An 11,279-nucleotide genomic window follows, 5' to 3' on the forward strand; every position below is an offset into this window, starting at 1 on the left:
ATATTATAGAATTTGATTTGCCAAAGTTTTGTTTAGAATTTTTGCATCTATATTACTGAGGGATATTGGTCTGTAGTTTTTTCTTTTTTCTTTTCTGGTAATGTTTTTGTCTGATTTTGGTATGAGGGTAATGCTGGCCTCATAGGATGAGTTGGGAGGTCTTGCCACCTCTCCAATTTTAGGGAAGAGTTTGTGTAGAATTGTTATTTCCTCTTTAATATTTGGTAGATTCGCCAGTGAAGCCACCTGCGCCTGGAATTTTCCTTGCAGGAACATTTTCAAGATTTTTTAAAGATTTATTTATTTATTTTAGAGAGTGAGAGCAAGTGAGGGGAGGTCCGGGGACAGATAGCCATGGCCCACCATAAAGATAATCTGGAGGGACCGAAATGGGGTGATCTGGGGGCCTGGGCTGGGAGGCTGAGGGAATTCTGGGTCTCAAGGGGCTTTGGAGGCTCCTTTTTTATTTTTTTTAAAGATTTTATTTATTTATTTGAGAGAGAGGATGAGAGGAGAGAGAGAGCACACGAGAGGGGAGAGGGTCAGAGGGAGAAGCAGACCCCCAGCTGAGCAGGGAGCCCGATGTGGGACTCGATCCCGGGACTCCAGGATCATGACCTGAGCCGAAGGCAGTCGCTTAACCAACTGAGCCACCCACGCGCCCCTGGAGGCTCCTTTTTGGGGCAACTAGGGTACTCTGGGTATTGGGGTCTGGAGGACTGTGGGGATCTTGTGGATCCAAGGATTCTGGGTCTCTGAGTACTTGGAACTGGGTCTCTGAGGATAGGGATTCTCTGCTTGCAGAACAGAAGGATTTAAGCTTGGGAGAAGTCAAGAAATATAGGTATCCTTGGCCTCACAGGTTTCTAGGGGTTTATAAGCTTAGAAAGTACTGAGTCAGGGGAAACATGAAGTTCTGGGTATGGAGTTTGACTGGGGGGCTCAATCCCATGACTCATGAGATCGTGACCTGAGCTGGACGCTTAACCAGGTGTCCCACATTGAGTATTTTTTTAAAGATTTATTTATTTATTTTAGAGAAAGACAGAGAGAGCACGAGCAGGGGGAGGGGCAGAGGGTCAGGGAGAGAGAATCCACAAGCAGACTCCCCACCGAGCACGGAGCCTGATGCAGGGCTTGATCCCAGGACCCTGAGATCATGACCTGAGCCGAAACCAAGAGTTGGCCACTTAACCGACTGACCCACCCAGGCGCCCCATGGATTGTGTATTTTTATGATGATTCCGTGTTATCTCTTTTACAGACTTAGGAACTTATTATTTTTGTGGTTGCTTTAGGCTTTATAATAAACATATTTAACTTATCATAGTCTACCTCTGAGTGACAATATACCACTTCATGTATAGTATAAGAACCTTACAATAGTATACTTCTATTGCTCCCCTCTTGAGATTTATGCTCTTGCTGTCATGCGTTATATTTTTACATATGTTAAAAACCCCGGGGGCACCTGGGTGGCTCAGATAGTTAAGCGTCTGCCTTCAGCTCAGGTCATGATCTCCAGGTCCTGGGATCGAGCCCCACATCGGGCTCCCGGCTCAGCGGGGAGTCTGCTTCTCCCTCTCCCTCAGCCTCTCCCACCTGCTCGTGCTCTCTCTCTCCCTCTCTCTGTATCTCTCTGTCTCAAATGAATAAATAAAATCTTTAAGAAAAAAACCCATAACACGTTATTATGATTATTTTTAAACAGGCAATTATCTTTTAAAGAGATTTTAAGTAGGGGCGCCTGGGTGGCTCAGTCAGTTAAGCATCTGCCTTTGGCTCAGGTCATGATCCCGGGGTCCTGGGATCGAGCCCCTCACCCCACATTGGGCTCCCTGCTCAGCGGGGAGCCTGCTTCTCCCTCTCCCACCCCCCCGTCAAATAAATAAATAAAATCTTAAAAAAAAATAAAATAAAGAGATTTAAATAACATTTTAAAGAGATTTAACTATATGAAATCTTGTTTATTTACCTATATCGTCATTACTTCTAGTGCTCTTCATTCCTTTGTGTAGGTCCTGATTTCTATCTGGTATCATTTGCTTTCTGCCTGAAGGACATCCTTTAACATTTCTTGTACTGAAGGTCTGCTAGTGATGCATTCTTTCAGCTTTTGTATACCTGAAAGCAACGTTATTTCTCCTACTTTTTTAGAGATTTTATTTATTTGTTTATTTATTTGAGAGAGAGATCACAAGCAGGCGGGGTGGCAGAGAGAGAGGCAGACTCCCCCTGAGCAGGGAGTCCAACTCAGCCACCCAAACACCCCTCTCCTACATTTTTAAAAATATTTTTTTAAAGATTTTATTTATTTTTCAGAGAGAGAGAGAGAGAGCACGTACACACAAGCAGGGAGAGCAGCAAAGAGAGAAGCAGGCTCCCCGCTGAGCCGGAAGCTCAGTGTGGGGCTCGATCCCAGGACCCCGGGATCATGATCTGAGCCGAAGGCAGCTGCTTAACCGACTGAGCCACCCAGGTGCCCGTCACCCCTCTCCTATTTTTAAAGCTAACGTTTTTTTAAGGTTTTCATTTTGAGATAATGGTAGATTCATATGCAGCTGTAAGAAATAATACAGAGAGATCTGTGTTCCCTTTTCCAAATTTTCCCCAATGGTAACATCTTGCAAAACTATAGTATGCTATCACAACCAGGAGATCTCCTCAACTCAGGGAGTCCACTGGGCCCCATCTCATTCCCTGGCCCTTTGTGGGGTCTGGAAACTCTCAAGACAGTAAGCTGGGGCAATCACAGGGCTGACCTTGTTTATTTTCCGTTTCTCGGGAATCACTGCCCTTCATTGCGTGACGTCCAGTATCTTAAAAACCATTGTTTTATTTATATTGTCTGGGATTTTTTGGTTCTTTCGGATAGGAGGTTATATTTATTCTCTGTTACTTCATCTTGGTTGGAAACAGAAGTGTTTACCTCTTTTCTTAATGACTCCACACAATCTCCAAAACCAAGACCTTGGGTGCTTTTTCCAAAATAATGATCTAACTGGCCAAAATTTCTTTAAAAGCTGCTGTTTCCCTGAAACTGTTTCCCCCACACACACTGGCAGAAGTTTCTCTACACAGAACATTCTTCCTCTTGAGAAGACCTGTCTCTCATCCCTGGATTTAATTCTGAGTTCACAGTTAAATGTTTGTTATGGAAATAGTCTAGGAGCACCTGTCTGGTTCAGTCAGTGGAGGGTACAACTCTTGATCTCAGGGTTGTAAATTTGAGCCTCACGTTGAGTGTAGAGATATCTTAAACATAAAATCTTTAAAAAAGAGAAAGAAATTGTCTAGGTATATAATATGCTTCCACATAATATTTCTGTCCAGCTATTTTGAAATACAAATACCTTTAGGCATAGAATGAATATTCTCTGAACCTTCTTTTTTTTTAATTTTTAAAATTTTTAAATTTTTTCTTAAAGATTTTATTTATTTATTTGTCAGAGAGAGAGAGAGAGAGAGAGAGAGAGGGAAAGCACAACTAGGGGGAGCGGGAGCCCGAAGCGAGACTCGATCCCAGGACCCTGGGATCATGACCTGAGCTGAAGGCAGATGCTTAACGACTGAGCCACCCAGGCGTCCCTCTCTGAACCTTCTGAAAAAATTTCCCCATGTTGTAGAATTCCATCATAAGCCTTAATATTTAAAGAGATTTACCAATATATTTATGGAGAACAGGCTCATCTACTACATTCAACTTCTTTATGGAAGAGAATGTGGGCATCCTCACTGTATGTTATGGACTGAATGTTGTGTCCCCTCAAAATTCCTATGTTGAAACCCTAACCTCCAGTGTGGCTATATTTGGATATGGGGCCTCTAAGGAAGTAATTAAGGTTAAGTGAGGTCATAAGAGTGGGGCCCTGATCTGATGGATTAGTGTTCTTCTAGGAAGAAACACCAGAGAGCACTCATGTATTCTCTTCCCCTCCCCCGCCCTTCTCCCTCTGCCTCCCTCCCTTCCTGCCCCCTTCTCTCCCCTTCACAAAGAGGAGGTCCTCTGAGCCCACAATGACATGGTTGCTATCTACAAGCCAAAAGAAGAGGTGTCAGAATGAAACCTACCTTGCCAACACTTTGACCTTGGACTTCCAGCCTTCAGAACTGTGAGACATAAATTTCTGTTGTTTAAGCCCCCCCCCCCCCCCCCCCCCCCCGCCTGTGGTATTTTGTTATGGTGGCTCCAGAAGACTGATACACCATATTTCTCATCCAAGGATGGCGATCTGGGAACATTTCTTTCCTCTAGATTACACATTTCCGTTTCAGACTCACCTTCCCGATACCTACATGAGCAAAGACAGTATTATGAAAAGGCATGGAAGTAAACTATTAAAAAATGCCTTTTTATCAGTGATTCTTTTGGGAAATCACGAACAAAATAACACGTTCTTGGTACTCACAAATGCACGCTCATTTGAAAATCTTTACAATTTTGTCGATGATGCCTATTTTTCTAGTCTAAATCTCATTGTATCTCATGGGTACCCTTTTCCAATACAGAAGGAAAAGAGATGGATTGTGGCCTTAATGTAGTGAGGTGTCCCAACTGGGGACCGGCCCTGGCAAAGATAGGTGAGAAAATCAGACCCCTCTTCTTCCCTCCCTGGTCCCAAGGATGAGGAAGCTGAACTTGCCAGGGACAGAATGAGGGGATCTAGACCTACCTTTTCCAGTAGGGCCTAGCCTAGGTCTCTAAACGTGTGTCCACTCCTTTATTCCCAGTATTGCTCCTCACATAATATAATTTGCATTGTAATATTAGAAGAATTTTAACTGATGCTAAAGACAAATGGTGCCAAAACTATGGAGAATGCCTCAAAAGGATGAGTTTCTCTCAAAACTTTCTCTTTAAAAGTTTGAGTTTCCCAATCGTGCACTGTTGGTGGGAATGCAAACTGGTGCAGCCACTGTGGAAAACAGTATGGAGGTTCCTCCAAAAGTTAAAAATAGAGCTACCCTATGATCTAGCAATCACTCTACTGGGTATTTACCCAAAGAATACAAAAACACTAGTTCAAAGGGATCCATGCACCCAGGTGTTTATAGCAGCATTGTTTACAATAGCCAAGATATGGAAGCAGCCCAAGCATCTAACGACTGATGAATGGATAAAGATGTGGTATATATAGACAATGGAATATTACTCAGCCATAAAAGAGAATGAAATCTTGCCATTTGTAACAACATGGATGGAGCTAAAGAGTCTAATGCTAAGTGAAACAAGAATGATTTCACTTATATGTGGAATTTAAGAAACAAAACAAATGAGCAAAGGGAAAAAGAGAGAGAGAGACAAATCAAGAAACAGACTCTTAACTACAGAGAACAAACAGATGGTTACCAGAAGGGAGGTGGGGGGGGGATGGGGGAAATAGGTGATGGGGATTAAGGAGGGCACTTGTGATGAGCACAGGGTGATGTATGGAAGTGTTGAGTCACTCTATTGTACACCTGAAACTAATATAACACTGTATGTTAACGACACTGGAATTAAAATAACTTATAAAAAATTTAAAAGGTTTTTAAAAAGTACTATTTGAAAAATTCAGAAAGGGGGCGCCTGGATGGCTCAGTCAGTTAAGCGTCCGCCTTCGGCTCAGGTCATGATCTCAGGGTCCTGGGATCGAGTCCCGCAAGGCGCTCCCTGCTCAGTGGGGAGTCTGCTTCTCCCTCCCCCTCTGCCTCTCCCCCTCTGCCCCTCCTCCCCCCGCCCGCTTGTGCTTCTCTCTCTCTCTCTCTCTCTCCCTGTCTCAAATAAATAAATAAATAAATAAAATCTTTAAAAAAAAGCTTTTAAGGCTCTTAAAACCAACAATTGCTAAACCTGGCAACCTCTATGATACCAAATGTTTTCTGCAGTGCAGGCCCTCTAGTGGTACTATTGAAAGATTTCAACAGAGGCTTGCACTAAAAATTTATATTTTTATAAATATATATTTATATTGCACGAAATCTGTCTTTTATATTGCATTTATATTGTACTAAAAATACTATTTCAGGAAGATGCAAACCTTTTATTCTTTTTTTTAAAGATTTTATTTATTTATTTGACAGAGAGAGACACAGCAAGAGAGAGAGCACAAGCAGGGGGAGTGGGAGAGGGAGAAGCAGGCTTCCCGCGGAGCAGGGAGCCCGATGCGGGGCTCGATCCCAGGACCCTGGGATCATGACCTGAGCTGAAGGCAGACGCTTAATGACTGAGCCACCCAGGTGCCCCGCAAATCTTTTATTCTGATATTAAATGTTTCTATTCAGAGTCCTTTTAAATTTTATGTCATACAAAAGAATAAAACAAAAAAGGCTAAGATGGTGAAAACCATTTTTATCCTCAATATGAGGGTTTTATCTTTTTTTTTTAAGATTTTATTTATTTATTTGACAGAGAGAGAGTGCAAGAGAGGGAACACAAGCAGGGGAGCGGGAGAGGGAGAAGCAGGCTTCCCACTGAGCAGGGAGCCAATTGCGGGGCTCTATCCCAGGACCCTGGGATCACGACCTGAGCCGAAGGCAGACGCTTAATGACTGAGCCACCCAGGCGCCTTGAGAGTTTTTTCTTAAAGATTTTATTTGTCAGTAATCTCTACACTCAACGTGGGGCTCGAACTCACGACCCCGAGATCAAGAGTCCCACGCTCCACCAACTGAGCCAGCCAGGTGCCCCTCAATATGAGGTTTTAATTCATATAAAACCCTTACTTTTCTAGAGCACCGATGTTCTTCACAATTAGCAGGCAAATTTTCATGTTTAATCCAAGAGTCTGTGTGCTTTAGTATTTGTACAAACTAATAGAAATCTAAGCTGGGTTAAAGGATTTTTTCGATTTATATCTTCATTCAAAATGCACACATTTCACAATAGGCTGAAGCTTTGCAGCTCGACGTGCAATCTAGATACACAATATTAACTATATTATATACAGAAGTTTATTGAAACCATATATATTTTTTTTAAGATTTTATTTATTTATTTGACAGAGAGAGACACAGCGAGAGAGGGAATACAAGCAGGGGGAATGGGAGAGGGAGAAGCAGGCTTCCCGCGGAGCAGGGAGCCTGATGTGGGGCTCGATCCCAGGACCCCGGGATCATGACCTGAGCCGAAGGCAGACGCTTAATGACTGAGCCACCCAGGCGCCCCGAAACCATATATATCTTGAAGCCAAGGACTCGTCCATCTGATCAGGCAGAGTCACAATGTCTGTCATTTCCTTTTAAAATATGACATCAGGGCGCCTGGGTGGCTCAGTTGGTTGGGCGACTGCCTTCGGCTCAGGTCATGATCCTGGAGTCCTGGGATCGAGTCCCGCATCGGGCTCCCGGCTCGGCGGGGAGCCTGCTTCTCCCTCTGACCCTATCCCCTCTCATGCTGTTTCTCTCTCTCTCTCTCAAATAAATAAATAAATAAAATCTTTAAAAAAAAATAAATAAATAAAATAAAATAAAATAAAATATGACATCAGAGGCCGCAAGATTGAAAGGTGATCTTGCAAGTTGGGTTTTCTAATAAACAGACCCTGTGGTGGAGTTTAGTGTGCAGACTGTTTATTCAGGAATGTTCTTGGCATCAGTGCACATGGAAGCGATGGGAGAAGCCAGATTGGACTGAAGGACAAGTCGAGCTTTTATGGGCAGTCCCGTAGACAGCCTTGGCTGATCACGCCGGAAAGCTCTAGATGGAGGGTGGCCTATCAGAGATTTCCAGAGCTGGGCCGAAGATAGCCAGGCCTTTCTACCCCCTCATTAGTCAGTGACTGGGTGTGGACTGCCCTAGGGAGGGCATGGCCTTGTGCAAGATGGCTCTCCGCAGCCATGAGCACCCTTGCAGGGGTGGATGACTGAGGGCCGTGCTCCCAGTGCTCCCATCAGCTGGGGCCACAAGTTCTTGCTTGAAGGGACATCGAGGCGCCACTTCAGAGTATCCACCCAAGGTGGGTTGGGGACTTTTTCTAGCTTTATTGAGGTATAATTGACCATAAAAATTATATATATTTAAAATGGACAATGTAATGATTTGATATACCTATACATTATGAAATGATTACCACAACCGAGCTATTTGACATATCCATCACCTTCCATAGTTACCATCTTTTTTTGGAGGGGGGCTTGTTTTAGAGAGAGAGAGCATAAGTGGGGAAGGGCGAGGGCAGAGAGAGAGAGAGAGAGAATCCCAAGCAGGTTCCATCCTCAGCACAGAGCCTGACCCTGAGATCACGACCTGAGCCAAAGCCAAGAGTCGGACGCCTAACTGACTGAGCCACCCAGGCGCCCCCTTATTTAGATCTATAATGCCTCGTGAGTTGATGTTTGGTAGATAGTGTGAAATAGGGAACAAAGTTCAGGTTTTTTCCGTATAGATATACAATTGGCCCAGAACCATTTATTGAAAAGGCCCACCTTCCCCCACTGCTCTGTAGTAACACCTTGATCATAGATCAAGGTTCTATGCTGGGCATGTTGCCATGCTTTCCATTCGGCTTCGTTTATTTGCTTGTCTATGTCTGCATCATTACCACCCTGCCCTAATTTATATACATTCTGACGTCTGGTGGAACAAGTCTTCCAAACTTGCTCTTCTTCAAGAAGAACATCTATACATTCTAAGCCCACTCCTAGCAGGTCCTAAAGCAAAAATGCAACACAGGCCATATGGATATTTAAAAATTATAAGTCAATCAGAGAGAGACAATATCATATGGTTTCACTCATATGTGGAACATAAGAAACAGGGCAGAGGACTGTAGGGGAAGGGAAGGAAAACAGAAGGGGAAGTCATCAGGGAGACAAACCCTAAGAGACTCTTTTTTTTTTTTTTAAAGATTTTATTTATTTATTTGACAGAGAGAGACACAGCGGGAGAGGGAACACAAGCAGGGGGAGTGGGAGAGGGAGAAGCAGGCTTCCCGCCGAACAGGGAGCCCGATGCGGGGCTCCATCCCAGGACCTGGAATCATGACCTGAGCCAAAGGCAGACGCTTAACAACTGAGCCACCCAGGCGCCCCAAACCATAGGAGACTCTTAACTCTAGGAAATAAGCTGAGGGTTGCCGGAGGGGAGGTGGGTGGGGGGATGGGAGGACTGGGTGATGGGGATTATGGAGGGCACGTGATGAGATGAGCACTGGGTGTTATACGCAACTGATAAATTATTGAACACTACATCTGAAACTAATGATGTACTATATGTTGGCTAATTGAATTTAAATTTAAAAAAGAAAAAAGTTTTAATGCAAACTAAAAATTTAAATAAATATGCAAGAATAACCAATGAATACTAAATGGGAGGGAGGAGTTTGAGTCTACAAAACATCCTACACATCATCAAAGTGTCTATGTACTATTCTTGCAAGTTTTCTTTTAAATTTAAAATCATTTCAAAATAAACATTTAAAAATGTAAAATAGGGGCACCCGCCTGGTGGCTCAGTCGGTTAAGCGTCTGCCTTCGGCTTGGGTCATGATCTCAGGGTCCTGGGATCCAGCCCCGCATTGGGCTCCCTGCTCAGTGGGGAATCTGCTCCTCCCTCTCCCTCTGTGCCTCCCCCAGCTTGTTCTCTCTCCTCTCTCTCTCAAATAAATAAATAAAATCTTTTTAAAAATGTAAAATAGGGATGCCTGGGTGGCTCAGTCATTAAGCGTCTGCTCTCGGCTCAGGTCATGATCCCGGGGTCCTGGAATCAAGTCCCATGTTGGGCTCCCTGCTCAGCGGGGGACCCTGTTTCTCCCTCCGCCTGCCGCTCCCCCTGCTTGTGCACTCTCTCTCTCTCTCTCTCTCTGGCATATAAATAAATAAAACCTTTTTTAAAAATGTAAAATAAAATATAGTGGGACAGAGAAGAACTAACCCTATCTTGGAACTAGAGAATGCCTACCAACCTACTTATTCTATAAGTACAGCCCACTTATGCATACATGGAATTTCCATGTCAGCAGATTTGGCTCCAGGGCTTCCTGGCCTTCCTTCCTGGTGCTCACAGTTAAGCAGAAGACCCAGTGTCCACAAGGAGTTTGATGAAGGTACCCATCCAGGGGTACTGAGGAAGCAAATGCCTGGAGGGCAGAAGCCAGCTGGGATGGAGACATGAGAAAGTCTCCCTGAAGAATTGTTGAAGAACTAAGGAATGAAGGGGTCTTAGCCAAGTGACAGCTGGGGTTGGGGAGATAGAACATCTACCAGAGGGAATGAAAATAGTAACAGTGCTAGTTTCCCGAGAAGTAGGGCTTGTGATCTAGATTAGGCAGGCAAATCTTTTTGGGGGGTGGGGGTGGGGAGAGGATTAATGGAATGAAAAGCGCCTGGTACCTAAAAGGCATTTGTAAATATTTGTGGAAAAAGAATAAGTAAATGATCTCTTAATTCAAAACATACTTTAATGACGGAAAGTCGCCGTTTTTTTCCCCCTCCTTGAACTCAAGATAAAATTTCTTTCTGGAAAAGTGATCCATACCTTCTTCACATAAATACATTCTTCCACTTTTTTTGCTGAAAGGATAAAAATGACCAATTAGGGGCGCCTGGCTGGCTCAGTCGGTTAAGTGGCTGACTCTTGGTTTCCACTCAGGTCATGATCTCGGGGTCATGAGATGGAGCTGGGTGGGGCTCTGTGCTCAGCACGGAGTCTGCTTGTCCCTCTCCCTCTGCACCGCTCTCTGTCGCTCTCTCTCTCAAATAAATAAAATCTTTGAAATAAATAATAAAAAATAAAAAATAAAAAAAATGACCAATTAGGTAAAGGCTAAATGAGTCATTCTCATGTACATTATTTTATACTGTTCTAAAAATGCTTTTAAGGGCGCCTGGGTGGCTCAGTTGGTTAAGCGACTGCCTTCGGCTCAGGTCATGATCCCGGAGTCCTGGGATCAAGTCCCACATCGGGTTCCCACCTCAGCGGGGAGCCTGCTTCTCCCTCTGACCCTCTCCCCTCTCATGCTGTTTCTCTCAAATAAATAAATAAATAAAATCTTAAAAAAATAAAAATGCTTTTAAGAAAAATTTTAAAAAGTTGGTCCAAATGTTTTGAGTTTTTTAAATGTAATTTAATTTAATTATTATTATTTTTGAAGCAGGCTCCACACCCAACGTGGGGCTTGAACTCACGACCTTGAGATTAAGGGTAGCATGCTCTACTGACTGAACCAGCCAGGCGCCCCTTGAATGTTTTTGCTAAGCATGTATTTACTTCCTATCTCTTGCTTTTCCCTTCTTCTGTGTTTGCTCTTTTTGAAAATGGAATGTTCAAAACAAAAGACATGTGCTGCCTTTAAAATCAG

Source organism: Neomonachus schauinslandi, chromosome X (genome assembly GCF_002201575.2).
Source record: "Neomonachus schauinslandi chromosome X, ASM220157v2, whole genome shotgun sequence".
NCBI classification, from domain to species: Eukaryota; Metazoa; Chordata; class Mammalia; order Carnivora; family Phocidae; genus Neomonachus; species Neomonachus schauinslandi.